Consider the following 15059-nt stretch of genomic DNA (forward strand, 5'->3'; position numbering starts at 1 on the left):
TGCTGGGGGGGGGGGCAGGATGCAGAGGCCTCCTCGGTGCTGGGGGGGGGCGGGATGCAGAGGCCTCCTCGGTGCTGGGGGGGGGGCAGGATGCAGAGGCCTCCTCGGTGCTGGGGGGGGGGCAGGATGCAGAGGCCTCCTCGGTGCTGGGGGGGGAGAAGGATGCAGAGCTCCTCGGTGCTGGGGGGGGCAGGATGCAGAGGCCTCCTCGGTGCGGGGGGGGCAGGATGAAGAGGCCTCCTCGGTACTGGGGGGGGGCAGGATGCAGAGGCCTCCTCGGTGCTGGGGGGGGGGCAGGATGCAGAGGCCTCCTCGGTGCTGGGGGGGGGGCAGGATGCAGAGGCCTCCTCAGTGGGGGGGGGCAGGATGCAGGGGCCTCCTCGGTGCTGGGGGGGGGGCAGGATGCAGTGGCCTCCTCGGTACTGGGGGGGGGCAGGATGCAGGGGCCTCCTCGGTGCTGGGGGGGGGGGCAGGATGCAGAGCTCCTCGGTGCTGGGGGGGGCAGGATGCAGAGGCCTCCTCGGTGGTGGGGGGGGGGGCAGGATGCTGAGGCCCCCCTCCCTCCCTCCCTCCCAGCCTCTCCGGCTTCCGGGGGCTGAGGGGATTTCTGCAACACTATCGCGGTTACGGGATTAGCGCCGCGGCTTCAAAGGCGGCTTCTGGGCGCCGCGGGGCGTGGGGACAGCGCCGCCGCCGCCGCCGCGGTATAAATAGAAGCTTTACTGGAAGCAGCGGGGGCGGCATCTGTCCCCCTGGGGGCTGCGGGGGATTTATGGCTTTCTAAGGAGATTTACAAAGCGCCAACGGCGCCTCGCAGCCTCCTCGGAGCACTATAGGAACCAGATCCCCCACAAAAGGCACGGAGAGAGCCAAGGTATGCGCGTGGGCACCTTACGGCCACTTCGGAGCACTATAGGAACGACATCACATACAAAAGGCACGGAGAGAGCCCGGGTGTGCAGTGAGGCCCCGTCCGGTATTCCACGGCACTGGTGCACGTGTGTTACAAAGCGCCAACGGCGCCTTGCAGCCACTTCGGAGCACTGTAGTAACCAGATGTCATACAAAAGGCACGGAGAGAGCCCGGGTGTGCAGTGAGGCCCCGTCCGGTGTTCCTCGGCACCGGTGCTCGTGTGCAGCACACCGGGCTGAGGAGTTGCAGCCTTTATTTCATGTCTCAGACAGGCCAACATTTTACAGCTGACAAGTGGGAGATTTTAAAATAAAGGGCGGGGGAATGCCGTTTCCCCATTGGCTGATATCATTAAAGAGGCAATCTTGGGCGGGAGCCGCTAAAATATATCTAATTTCTTCCTTCAAAATGTGGGAGTCTGGTCAGTTGGTGTTGGCGTGTATGTTGTTACAGGCACCCACACCATTTCATCAGAAAACAGTGGCGTACAGACATTACAATCTAAAATAATGTATAGCGCTCATATCTGCCCAGAAGCGTCTAGGCGCTGAGGTAAGAACTGCACGTCAAGCACATATCAGTCTGAACGATGTGATTTACGCAAAATAACCGAGGTGTGCGCCGCGGCCTATATCTTCATTGTCGGTGGACCGGAGTCCGAATGGCGGATCATTCCGGCCTCAGAGGCCTAAAAAGGGAGGGGCGCGCACCCCTTTCATCTGGACTTACTATGGGGTCTTCAGAAGGAGGCCCCCCGAGGCTCTCTGTGTCCGTTCCCTCAGCTGGAATCCAAGCATTGGCATCACCCGCCCTGGAGGGGGTGGGGGCTTGGACCGCAGGGCTCCTGACTCAAGCGAGAGACACTCCCACGATCTGAGGGTGGGAAGAACCTCGCTAAATTCCCTCAGATTCGTTGTCTCATGAGTGTGCTGGGTGGGTTGCCTAGCCCCCTAGGCCACCGGATATTGCACTGGTCATCTTGAACAGCAGATTCAGCCTTTCCTGCATTAGACCGCGGACCTCTCTGGTTCTTCCAGTCCCCGTCGGTAGGAGGCAGTGTTTGAAAGCCCGTGGGGGTGTCGGCTTTTTGCCTATTCAGACCGGAGAAGTTGAGAGTCGTACCCATGAATGCCTCAGGGTTTGATCATCGGGGAAGTGGCCCTATATACACTCCGAACGGTATGGGGCTCACAGACCCCCCTGTGACCTGTACATTGGCGCACTGTGGGCAGAGGGAGGCTCCTTCTTGGTTAATCGCGCCCTGAACACCGGGCTCACACTATCAGCAGAGGGCACAGACAGGCAGGTACTTACATCAGAGCGGCTGCCTCCCAGCTCGTCTTCCGTGGGGCGCCAGGCGTCCTCTGGATGTGACGTCCCAGTCAAGAGGTTCCAATAGGGACACAGCTGGGTACTTGGAGGTGGCACAGCGGAGGAGGTGAAGTTAGAAATCTGCGCCTGGCGAATAAGGTGTCGGAGAGATAATATGTGGTCATGCACTAGTCAGAGAGATAGCTAGTGGGCAGGTACTAGTTGGAGAGATAACTAGTGGTCAGGTACTAGCCGGAGATAACTAGTGGTCACGCACTAGTCGGAGAGATAACTAGTGGTCAGGTACTAGTCGGAGATAACTAGCGGTCAGGCACTAGTCGGAGAGATAACTAGTGGTCAGGTACTAGCCGGAGATAACTAGTGGTCACGCACTAGTCGGAGAGATAACTAGTGGTCAGGTACTAGTCGGAGATAACTAGCGGTCGGGCACTAGTCGGAGAGATAACTAGTGGTCAGGTACTATTCGGAGATAACTAGCGGTCAGGCACTAGTCAGAGAGATAACTAGTGGTCATGCACTAGTCAGAGAGTTAACTAGTGGTCAGGTACTAGTCAGAGAGATAACTAGTGGTCAAATACTAGTGGGAGAGATAACTAGTGGTCAGGTACTAGTCGGAGAAACAACTAGTGGTCACGCACTAGTCAGAGAGATAAGTAGTGGTCACGCACTAGTCGGAGAGATAACTTGTGGTCACGTACTAGTGGGAGAGATAACTAGTGGTCACACACTAGTTGAATAGATAACTAATGGTCAGGTACTAGTCGGAGAGATAAGTAGTGGTCACACACTAGTCGGAAAGATAACATGTGGTTACGTACTAGTGGGAGAGTTAACTAGTGGTCAGGTACTATTCAGAGGGATAACTAGTGGACACACACTAGTCGAAGACATAACTAATGGTCATGTACTAGTTGGAGAGATAACTAGTGGTCATGCACTAGTCAGAGAGATAACTAGTGGCCAGGTACTAATCAGAGAGATAACTAGTGGTCAGGTACTAGTCGGAGAGACAACTGTTGGTCACAGAGTATTCGGAGAGATAAGTAGTGGTCAAGTAATAGTCGGAGAGATAGCTAGTGGTCAAATACTAGTGGAAGAGATAACTAGTGGTCAGGTACTAGTCAGAGAGATAACTAGTGGTCAGGTACTAGTAAGAGAGATAACTAATGGTCAAATACTAGTGAGAGAGATAACTAGTGGTCAGGTACTTGTCATAGAGATAACTAGTGGTCACGTACTAGTCAGAGAGATAACTAGTTGTCATGTACTTGTAGGAGAGATAACTAGTGGTCAGGTACTAGTCGGAGAGACAACTAGTGGTCACGCACTAGTCAGAGAGATAAGTAGTGGTCACGCACTAGTGGGAGAGATAACTTGTGGTCACGTACTAGTGGGAGAGATAACTAGTGGTCACGCACTAGTCGAAAAGACAACTAATGGTCAGGTACTAGTCGGAGAGATAACTAGTGGTCACACACTAGTCGGAAAGAAAAGTAGTGGTCACGCCCTCGTCGGAAAGATAACGTGGTTACGTACTAGTGGGAGAGATAACTAGTGGTCAGGTACTATTCAGAGGGATAACTAGTGGACACACACTAGTCGAAGACATAACTAATGGTCATGTACTAGTTGGAGAGATAACTAGTGGTCATGCACTAGTCAGAGAGATAACCAGTGTCCAGGTACTAATCAGAGAGATAACTAGTGGTCAGGTACTAGTCGGAGAGACAACTGTTGGTCACAAAGTATTCGGAGAGATAAGTAGTGGTCACGTACTAGTCGGAGAGATAGCTAGTGGTCAAATACTAGTGGAAGAGATAACTAGTGGTCAGGTACTAGTCAGAGAGATAACTAGTCGTCACGTACTAGTGGGAGAGATAACTAGTGGGCAGGTACTAGTTGGAGAGATAACTAGTGGTTACGTACTAGTGGAGAGATAACCAGTGGTCAGGTACTAGTCGGAGAGACAACTAGTGGTCACGCACTAGTCGGAAAGATAAGTAGTGGTCACGCACTATTCAGAGAGATAACTTGTGGTTACGTACTAGTGGGAGAGATAACTAGTGATCATGTACTATTCAGAGGGATAACTAGTGTTCGCACACTAGTCGAAGAGATAACTAATGGTCAGGTACTAGATGGATAGATAACTAATGGTCATGCACTAGCCAGAGAGATAACTAGTGGTCAAATACTAGTGAGAGAGATAACTAGTGGTCAAGTACTAGTCGGAGACATAACTAGTGGTCACGCACTAGTCGGAGAAATAACTAGTGGTCACGAACTAGTGGGAGAGATAACTAGTGGTCAAGTGCTAGTATTAGTCAACAGGGCCCTCTCCCTAGGGGTGAGGTAGCTGCTCAGGTCTCAGCAGGCGGAGGGAGGGAGGGTGTGCCCACAAAGCTTCAAGAAAGCATGGGTCGCAGTGCTTTTAACTTTGTCTAGAGGTGCCCAGGAATAGAAGACCCACAAGTGACTAGTACAATAGTGCAGTCTAGTGAAACCCGCCAGTCAACCAATGTCTGAGTGAGTGCATCTTACACAGCTGAAGCCCTTGAGGCTGCACTTGCAATGAAGGCTTACGTCTTCGTAGTTCCAGCTGATAAGGTGACATTCAGTGAGTCAGGAGGAAAGAGCATGGGTTCAGTCAGAGGACTGAGTATAGTGGAGGGCGGACAGGCGAAGACTTCAGTTCTAAAGGAGTTAAGCGTCAGAGCCCACAGTGCTCCACTCTAGGCGAAAGGCGTCTCTGAGTGACAGCCTTCTTAGCAATTCCAACGCACAAAAGTGTTGACACTACACATTTTCAGCAAAGACAAAGAGATTGTGCCAGGGCTCTCCTCATTGCCGGAAGAAGCCCTGCCCCACCTCGGATGTAGCTGCCGTTCCTGACTTGCTAGGCATCGCTTGCTGAGTTTGTTCACTCTGGCGTTCAAAGCTATCACGGGTGGTTGAGGATCAGTGAGCTACCCAGACAACCCAGACACTTTCAGAGTCAGGTCTGACGGAAGCCACTGTGAAAGAGTCAGGTCTGACGGAAGCCACTGCGAAGGAGTCAGGTCTGATGGGAGCCTCTGCGAAGGAGTCAGGCCTGACGGAACCACTGTGAAGGAGTCAGGTCTGACAGAAGCCACTGCGAAGGAGTCAGGTCTGACGGAAGCCACTGTGAAAGAGTCAGGTCTGACGGAAGCCACTGCGAAGGAGTCAGGTCTGATGGGAGCCTCTGCGAAGGAGTCAGGCCTGACGGAACCACTGTGAAGGAGTCAGGTCTGACAGAAGCCACTGCGAAGGAGTCAGGTCTGACGGAAGCCACTGTGAAAGAGTCAGGTCTGACGGAAGCCACTGCGAAGGAGTCAGGTCTGATGGGAGCCTCTGCGAAGGAGTCAGGCCTGACGGAACCACTGTGAAGGAGTCAGGTCTGACAGAAGCCACTGCGAAGGAGTCAGGTCTGACTAGAACAGGTTGATTGAGAATCCCAAGGATGGCAGGATGTTCGCTGCAATCTGGAAGTAGTATGCGTCAGACTGTGGCGAGCCTGTCATAAACAGTTAGTCATTGAGGTTGGGGAAGACTGGTACCCCGGACCTCCGAAGACTGGCAGCGACCACTACCATCATCTTTGTGAACATCTATGGGGCACTGGTGAGCCCAAAAAGGAGAAAGGCAAACTGAAAGTGCTCGTGGCCACCTTGAAAGGCAAGTAGCGTCTGTGGGCCTGCAGGACACGGATATGAAAATAGGCACAGTGCAGGGTCAACACCACTATCCAGCCTCCAGGAGCCGAGTCAGATAGAGCCCGAGCCAACGTGGACACATTTATGTCCTTTCGCAGGAAGGAATTGAGAGGAGGAAGCTCCAAAATAGGATGAAGGACTCCATTCTTCTTCAGTAAAAAGAAGTAACTGGAATAACACTGAGTCCCTTCCTTTTCTGTGGCCAGTACCCACTTTATGGTTCCTTTGCACAAAAGAGCCTGCACCTCGGAGTGCAAACAAGATGGCCCTCCGAAAGCTGTTCTGTTGTAGGTGGCCAGAGTGGGGGGTCCAAAAAGAACGGCAGGACAATTTGATGAGGCCACCTGTCGGATGTGACACCCTTCAATCCCTGAAAAAGTAGCAGAAGTTTCCTCCTAAAGGATGGCTGTGTGCGGCCAAAGACACACTCAAGGTTTTGATGTTGTTGCCAGAGGGGCAGAGGATTGGGACGTGTGCTGTTCCTGATGGTCTGGTCGTTGTCTGTTCGGCTACGACCCTGCTCTCGAAAGGGATGGGAGGCTTGTTGTGTAAGCAGCAGGGACTGATGATGCTAATACTCTAAGCCCTTGTCATATCCCTGAGAAAGGTGAAGTGGTTAGCCGAACGGGGGCTGAAAGGCCCAAAGAGCGTGCCCTGGCTTGGCTTAAAGCGCAATCCAACACTTTCTCTACTGTTGCACTCATTGGAGTGGCAAGAGTACATTTTACACCTCTGCTATCCAACATTTTCCCAACTGTTGTACGGATTGGAGTGGGAATAGTACATATTCCCCTCTGCACTCCAATGGTTTGCTTGCTGTTGTACTAGCTGGAATGGGTATAGTATATACTATCTATGCGCAATCCAACACTTTAATTACTGTTGTATATACTGGAGGGAGATTTGTAAGTTTTAGTTAGTTATTATTTTTGCATTGTGTAAAGTGGAAGTAGTACATTTTGTATATATTTACTATAGTAATTTGCGTAGTTTTCTATAAATTGTAGTCATAATAGTATATTTATTAGATATTATATTTAATAATTTATTTTAAAATGCAATAATTCATATTGCTATGTTTTTGTTAATTTAAAATATTATATTGATAATTAATTGTTTTTAATGTGTAAAATACTTTTCCGCATCCAGAGGTTTATGCTTGTCTTTGAGTGGACAACGGGCCTTTCTTTACCCACAGTAGGTGGTCAGTCAGCAGTTCTGGTCCACCGGCTCAAGCAGCAGAGATGAGTTCCCGGATGTGCATCAAGTAGGGCAAAAGAGGGGGAAATTCCTGTTTCACCTGCAGACCAAACTTCGAGGACTCAGGCCTTAGCCGTAACTATCGAAAAAGGGACGTCTCAAGTTAATGTCATCTCACCCCACAACTGCCCTCAGCACAACCAGTGTGGGCCTCGGCCAAATGTTCGAACAGGAAGATAGCGCAATAGCCAAAACCAGACTATATATATATATAAAGGCGTAGCAGGAAAGGAGTTTGTGCATCGGCGTTAAAAGAGTGGACATTTATTGTGCTTGTTGACTCTAAGAAGCGCCGTTTGATTAACGAGTGAATTGGCAAGCATGTCGGCTGACAGTGTCCGAGACCGGGAGGCATTGGCATTGACAATGTTCTCCGACAGTTCTCCGCTCCCAACGGACAACAGGGAGGCACCTGGCACGACAGCAAACAGCAGCAGCAGCAACGCTCTACGGGACCTAATCAAGACGCTGGAAAAGAAATCACGAAGTGAACAGTCCAAGTGGTGGGAGTCAAAATCACTGCAAAGGTATGTGGAGGTAAACCGAATCCCTCGGGGTTTGCGCATTCTGACTACACCCACATACGATGCCCCCAACCCAGACCTGATGAAAGAATGGGCAGAGAGTAATTTGGATGCCTCTCGGCGCCAGGTCCAAATTTTGATTAAATACGCAGACATTGACCGCGCTAAGTTGTTGGTTGAAATAGATGGCATTAATGAACAACTAGCAGAATTGGGTGAAAGCGAGGAAAAGGAAGAAACTAAAATTATTGAGAGAAAAACCTATAAATTTCAGAGGGATCGTATTGATTACGAACTAGGTCAAATATTCACGTTTGCCAAAAAATACGATGCCCTACGTGGAGGGGGTAACAAAGCCCAATCTCAACCCAGGCGCAAACCTAATAAACAAGCAAGGGAATGTAACGATACAACCAATTCGACCTTCAGCTCTGACCCGGATTCTGGCTCAGAAACTGAGCGCATTAACCAAGCACAAAGCTCTGGCAGAGTTAAGCCATCCCCAGGACAGGAGATGGTTTTTTTATGCCAGCAAAGACTGCAAACACTGAGGGCAAGCACGCAACAAAAACATATAAACAGCGAGCAAACCTCAGGAGGCGCCAGAGAACAAGGGCCAGCAAGAAGAGGTTATCAAGGGAAAAAGAGAGGCAGAGGCCGGGGTCAGAACCCGGGAAACCAGACAAATTAACTATTGAAAATAACAAGACTATTGTAAATCTGACCCCCTTAATATTATCAACTGAGGAAGAAAAGATATTGCAACTTGGTTTATCGTTTGCACCACAATGCAATTTCAACTATCCAACAACGAGATGTGACATATACAAAGCGGTGAGGAAATTAAAACTGCGCAAGTTCTTTGCAACTAAAACCAAGCAAAAAGATAAATCAACAACGAACACTACAGACCCAGGAGATGAACATGGGGATATGTTTAGCCAAGGCACTCGAGATATCATGGAACTATGGGAAACAGAGGGGGTAGGTTATACAAACAATCCTGCAAAAGCAGACCAGAGGGAGATTGACGACAGTGGAAATCGGATTACAAGAGCCACCCCATTTAAACCACCATCGAGCTTCACCCCTGTTCTCCCTCGTGATTCCATTGATGTGTTCCACGAGAATGTGGTAAGTGACTTAAAAGAGCTAAAGACAAAAGTACCCAAATGGAAATTCGACAGGTTGAACCAAGGATATAGAGCACTGGTGTCCCGCCTTAGCAAGGATAAGAACATTGTGGTTCGCGGAAGCGACAAGGGGGGTAACCTAGTGCTAATGACTAAATTGAATTATGACAAAGAGGCCTACTCTCAGATCAATGACAGAGATTGCTATGAACGTATCCAAAGCCAAAAAGTAACTTCTATTAAAATTGAATATCACAAGAAATTATCTGTTTCGAAAGCCAACAATTTGATCAGTGGGGATGAATATAAATATCTTAAAATCAACAACCCAATTCTACCGATCATGTATTTCATCCCCAAGATCCATAAGGACCCAGTGAATCCACCTGGCAGACCGATCATCTCTGCCAGGGGTAGTCTATTGGAAAGAACTTCTATCTACATAGACTATTTCCTGCAGGGTTACGTACAAAAACTGCAATCATACATACGTGACACAAGTGATTTTTTGATCAAGTTGAGGGAAATTAATTGGAGACAAGGTGACTGGCTCATGGCCTTAGACGTCACCTCGCTGTATACCAGCATTTCCCATGTGCAGGGATTGGAGGCAATTAAATATTTTCTCTCTAAAAGATCTGATGAGTATATAGACCACAATGTTATGTTATTGGACATGTTGGATTTTTGTTTGTTAAACAATATATTTATGTTCAATCAGTTGGTTTATCGTCAAATCCAGGGGGTGGCAATGGGGGCCTGCTTCTCCCCGAGCTTCGCATGTTTGCACATGGGGGCGTGGGAGGAGCGGGTCCTCAAAACCGCCTTCCGGGAAGAGACGAAAAATAACATTATTGTTTGGTTTCGTTTCATTGATGATTTGTTTATTATTTGGAGAGGCAGTGAGGAGTCTGCAACAAAATTCATCAATGATGTGAACATCAATGAACTAAATCTCAAATTTACCGCAACACTCAGCCAGGATAGTGTAACCTTCTTAGATACTGAGGTATACGTAAAAAACAATCTATTACATACCAGGGTTTACCGAAAGAAAACAGCTGGAAACAGCAGTTTACATGCTGTGAGCGGCCACCCTAGGCATCTCATAGCAAGCATCCCCTATGGGGAGATGCTTAGAATGAAAAGAGGATGCAGTGACCCTGTAGAGTTGAGCAAGGCCCAAAATGAGAGCAAAAAAAGATTTCTTGAAAGAGGATATTCAGCTGAAATAGTGGACAAAGCTATTGCAAAGTCTACTACTCTATCCAGGGATACTCTACTGGAGGGAGGCTATCGGGAAAAACTGAACTTGACCACAAAGAATGACTATGAGTTCAGAATCATAACAGGATTCAGTAGGCAATCCAGGGACATCTATCGGATTGTCAATAAGTACTGGCCCCTTGTGAAAAAGGATCCTATCATTGGTAAGGATTTACCGACTAGGGTCTCTCTAACCTATAGCAAGGCCCCGTCCCTGAGGGACCAAATAGTGAACACAAACCCGGAACCAGTCAGAGGCAGCAGTTGGTGGCAATCAGGCAGGGGTTTCTATAAATGCAAAACATGCAAAGCATGCACCCATGGCGTCAATACCAAGACCTACAAAGAGGGGTTAAGTGACATAGTACATCCAATCTCACAGGTATTAACTTGTAAAACCGACCATGCGGTATATATCTTACAATGCCCCTGCCCACTGATGTACGTTGGAAGTACAAAACTCCCGGTGCACCAACGTGTCCTCCAACATCTTAGAGCAATATCCCATGGAGATAATACCTACCCTGTGGCCCGTCACTATCGCGAAGTACATCAAAGCAACAACAAATCACTGACGTACTTTGTGATAGACAGCGTTAATACCAATAGACGGGGTGGGGATAGGGAAACCAGATTAAGAAAGCTGGAGACAAGATATATCCTCATGTTGAATACAAAGGCTCCAACAGGGTTAAATGTAACTGAGGATATGTACACTTGCTTACTGTAACAGAATCACGACCAATGATTGAATGGTTTGAAGTATAAAACAAACTGGTTGAAAAATCTTGTAAGATTAGGACGACCTCTGGGCTGGGACAGGGGTCTCTTGTGCTGTTTACACATAATAATGTTTGCGTTATAAACTGATTGTGAGACTGTGGAGCCGAGCTGCTACTGTTATATGTTAGAAAAAAAGTAAGAAAGAAAAATAAGTTTTAAAAAGAGCAAAAATTTAAAAAGTTTAAAAATATAGATATCAGTATGCATATAGGCCCAGTATATCTAGCTCAAAGGTCGTTATTCCTAAGTAGCTGATAGGTCTTATATGCTCTTGTTTTTAATACATTGCACTTTTTCACTTTACAGTGGACGTGGACAGATATAAATACAACGTTGCTTACATAGAACCAATGAATGATCGCCATGTAAATAGGACTAGTTGAGTTGAGACAACCAATATAAATATCAGTTTTTGAGGTGTACCCTAGGACTATGTCATATTTATAGATACATTTTGAACCTGCAATAATTCTTGCTAGACTAAGGGTATGATAGGATATTTAATTGATATCATATGAGCAATCGTAGTACATTACTGCATAAGTTTGCACAAAACATTTAAGCACTTTAGCAGGACTTATTCAAGATGGATAGTATATATCATGTAAATATGTTAATATGTAAATATATTGCAATAGTATTTTTTCTATTTTTCTATATATATGCATATTTTTCTAGGAGACATAAATTTTGCACTAAAAATTGAAAAGTATATAATTTTGTATTTGACCACAATTAATGAACGGAGATATGGTTTTATTGAACAGTCCAGGGTATTTGACTTATCATTCAAGCTATATTACTAGCGTTGTATAACAATGTGGCTATACACTGGGAGACCGGGTTTTGAAAAGTGAGTATTTTTTCCATGTCCACTCTTAAAACCAAGCATGTGATCAATTTTCTCTTTTTTTCAACAGAGGCTGTCTCTTTAAAAGAACAGCTCATCTAGTTGGACACTGTCATGTGAACAAGGCTCCTCGGAGCCGAAACGTCATACGATGTGCTTGCACTGAATTAAAACGATTTGCACTAAATTGGACCGTGTCTGCGTCTGTCTGTGGAGCGGGAGGGACGCCTCGCCCTGCGGAAATCTATCGCTGATTCCTTGGATATATATATATATATATATATATATATATGAAAAAAGCAGTCCCTGTTCCGTCAATGGTCGGCGGAACACAACAGGTTTAGACCTCCAATGGCCCCACAGAGTGCAGCGAAAATCAGGCCAACAAACCAATCAAGCCTCAAGTGAGTTAATATATATATATATATATATACAAACCACTTCCGATTTCTTCATCAAGATCGGCCACCGACACAGGGGTAGCTTTGCCATTAAGTCTCTTAGTTTATTGAAAAACTTCGCTCTGACGTGTTTCGGCTCACCTGCCTTTTTCACACAGGCAGTCGCTTAAGACAAAATGCTTTTTAAAACAGAGTACTGCGATCACATGATCCAGTTTGCTATGGACACGGAAGACAGACTTATGCATTTACATGGGAAATAGTATGTTCATTACTACCATCATTTTTCATCATGTGTATTTACAAATTACTTCTGCCTCAATCAACTCATTGTGTCTGACAGTGAAACTGTTGGACTTGGCCCTTCTGGCAGGTTCACCCCTGAACTTTTTGCCTAGTGATTTCTGGTCTTTGCGCACTTTGACACTGTGGCGCAGTGTAAAGTGCGTCCTCTCCCTGAGTGTGTGTGTGAGATTGGCCTGCTCTCCCATAGGAATGCATGGGGAATGTCTGTGTCCCTGGTAGTTCCTGATGCGTGAGGCGTGCATGGTCAAGCTTGGTATGTGCGAACTCGTGAGAGTGAATGCTGCGCAATGGTATGTGCAGCGTGTATGTGTCTTGTGCGGAAGCGCCACTTCTAGACATGGCTGTGAAGGTGCTGGCGTGTGATTGGCTGGAGCTGGCTGGGATGCCAGGCTCCAGTAGTCTGTGTGGGTCTGCCCCAGTGGTGAATGGAGAGATTAGCATGCTGATGTGAGGGAGGGGCTGCGCCTGTGTCCTGAATGAGGCTGGGTTTCCCCCACACAATGCTGGCTCCGCCCCCTGTGGTGCGACTGATGACCCTAGCCTGCCTGATGAATGAAAGGGGTGGTTGAGCCATCAACAGTGCTCACAGACCAGCTGCGACTGGTTCTGCCCCCACCCTGCACCTACAGACAAAAGAGAAAGGTGTATAAAAGAGGGGCTGTGACCCCATGAAAATGTTCTTGTTCTCAACTTGAATCCGACCAGGGGCATGCTGCTGCTGGGGCCCGGGGGAAGGCTTGCCTCCCTGGGCCCTGCCCAGCCCCTGGACTTCTAAAGGACTTTGCTGGACTATGGAATCCCCTAAAGCGCCTGGGAGCGCTTGTTCCTTGCTCTAGCGCTGTGGAGCCCTTTTTGTCTGCCCTTCTAGCACCTGGGAGCGCTTTGGATTTCCCCTGTAGCGCTTGGGAGCACTGTATGCCTTTTCCTAGCGCTGGGAGCGCTTTGTTTGCCCCTCAAGCGCTGGGAGCGCTGTCATTGTCCTTCCGTGGCTGCCCACGCCGCATTTTGCCGATTTTCGGCGCGGGTGCCACCCCGCTTATTTGCCCTTTCTGAAACCTCTAGCGAGTGCCCACCTCGCTGTGCAATTTAATGAAAGCCGGTGCCCACCCGGCATTGCCCCGTGTAATCACCGCCGCAGCCGCGGGCAAAACAGGAAGTCAGGCGGCGTCGCGCCTGACTGTAGGCGGGACTTCCGGGTTGCTGAAGGAAGTCCCGCCCGCCGCCGTCCTCTGATTGGCCAGGGCGCCCGGCCGGAGAAGAGGAGCCCGGAGCCTTGAGGGCTCCACCTGCCAAGTCCCGGTCCCGAGATGGGGGACCGGGTGAAGATGCCCCCCCCCCTCTTGCCGCCGGATGTTGCGTGGTGGGGCTCCCAGGAGTGAGGGGAGCCCCGGAGGCAGAGTCCCGCGCTGGCCCCGGAGGAGGGACGCCCGGTGAGTACATCCAGCTGGGAGGGGAGAAGTGAAGTAAAGGCCCCCTGTCGGTTCCTCCCCCAGAGCAGCCCCGCTTGGCAGAGGGCTGCTCCGACGGAAGTCCCAGAGTTTAGAGGGGCTCGGTCCTCTCTGCAAAACATTTGGGGCACTCTAATTATTTGCAGAGCCCAACGGCTCCAACCATAGGCATGGTCGTTATTTCAGGAGCCAGGTGGCTCCAGATGTTGCCCGAGCCCGCAAGGTTACACGGAGGGGGCAAGTCTATTTCAAGGAGCCCGTGTGCCCCCCAGTAGCAGTGGACATTTGTAACCCGAGCCTAAGAGAGGCTCCAACGAGTGGGAGCATTTTCTCAGAGCCACGAGAGGCTCAGGGGGACATTTTATTTCTACAGAGCCCTGAGAGGCTCACCTCTTTGCACCACATTGTTCTGGCCAGAGCCTGCGAGGCTCCAGTGGTGGCCCAACAGTGTTTCCAGTTGCCCAGCACTTTGTGGGCAACTGCCACGTTTAGGACCCTGACTCTGAGACACAGGGCGTCCTAGCCCCAACAAGGCCAGTTGGCCTAGGGAAAGTCACAGTTGGTGACTAATGTGGATTTTGCTATTGCTACGTTTAGGTTCTGGCGCAAGTGGCGCAACCTGGACTTTGTGAGTTCTGCGCTAAAGGTGATTTATGCGCTAACTGAGGTTTAGATGTTGTTATGATCTATGTCCTATTGCTTTTGGGTGCTAGGAAATGTACAATGTGTAGTATGTTTTGCGCACCCTGTGCTCTGCACCTCTGAATGTGTTGTTGATGCATCATGTGCCTTGTTCCTTACACCGCTGAACGTGTGTTGATGCGTCATGTGTTCCTTACACCGCTGAATGTGTTGTTGACACATCATGTGTTTTGTCCCCAGGTCTATACCCCTAAATGTATGTTGATATTTAGTTGGTTGTTCTTGCTAGTGCAGGTGGTGCTAGTAAGGTCCTGGTTCCCTGCGTGACCTGTTCCTAGGGTGGTTAGGATTGCGTAGGGAGTACTTACCTGATTACCAGTAGTTACTTGTATTGAGCTACAGTGATTTTCTGTTATATTCTAAGTGCTATTCCAAGGGCGTGGTACTGAGCTCGCCCCCTGACCAGA

General features: G+C 48.8%; 1 pseudogene; it reads left to right on the top strand.

Annotated features, from left to right (window-relative positions):
• The window catches only part of LOC147718030 (uncharacterized), a 38351-nt pseudogene extending 31124 nt beyond the window's left edge, over positions 1 to 7227 (top strand).
• The last annotated feature ends 7832 nt before the right edge of the window (positions 7228 to 15059 follow it).

Source organism: Lissotriton vulgaris, chromosome 5 (assembly GCF_964263255.1).
Source record: "Lissotriton vulgaris chromosome 5, aLisVul1.2, whole genome shotgun sequence".
NCBI classification, from domain to species: domain Eukaryota; kingdom Metazoa; phylum Chordata; class Amphibia; order Caudata; family Salamandridae; genus Lissotriton; species Lissotriton vulgaris.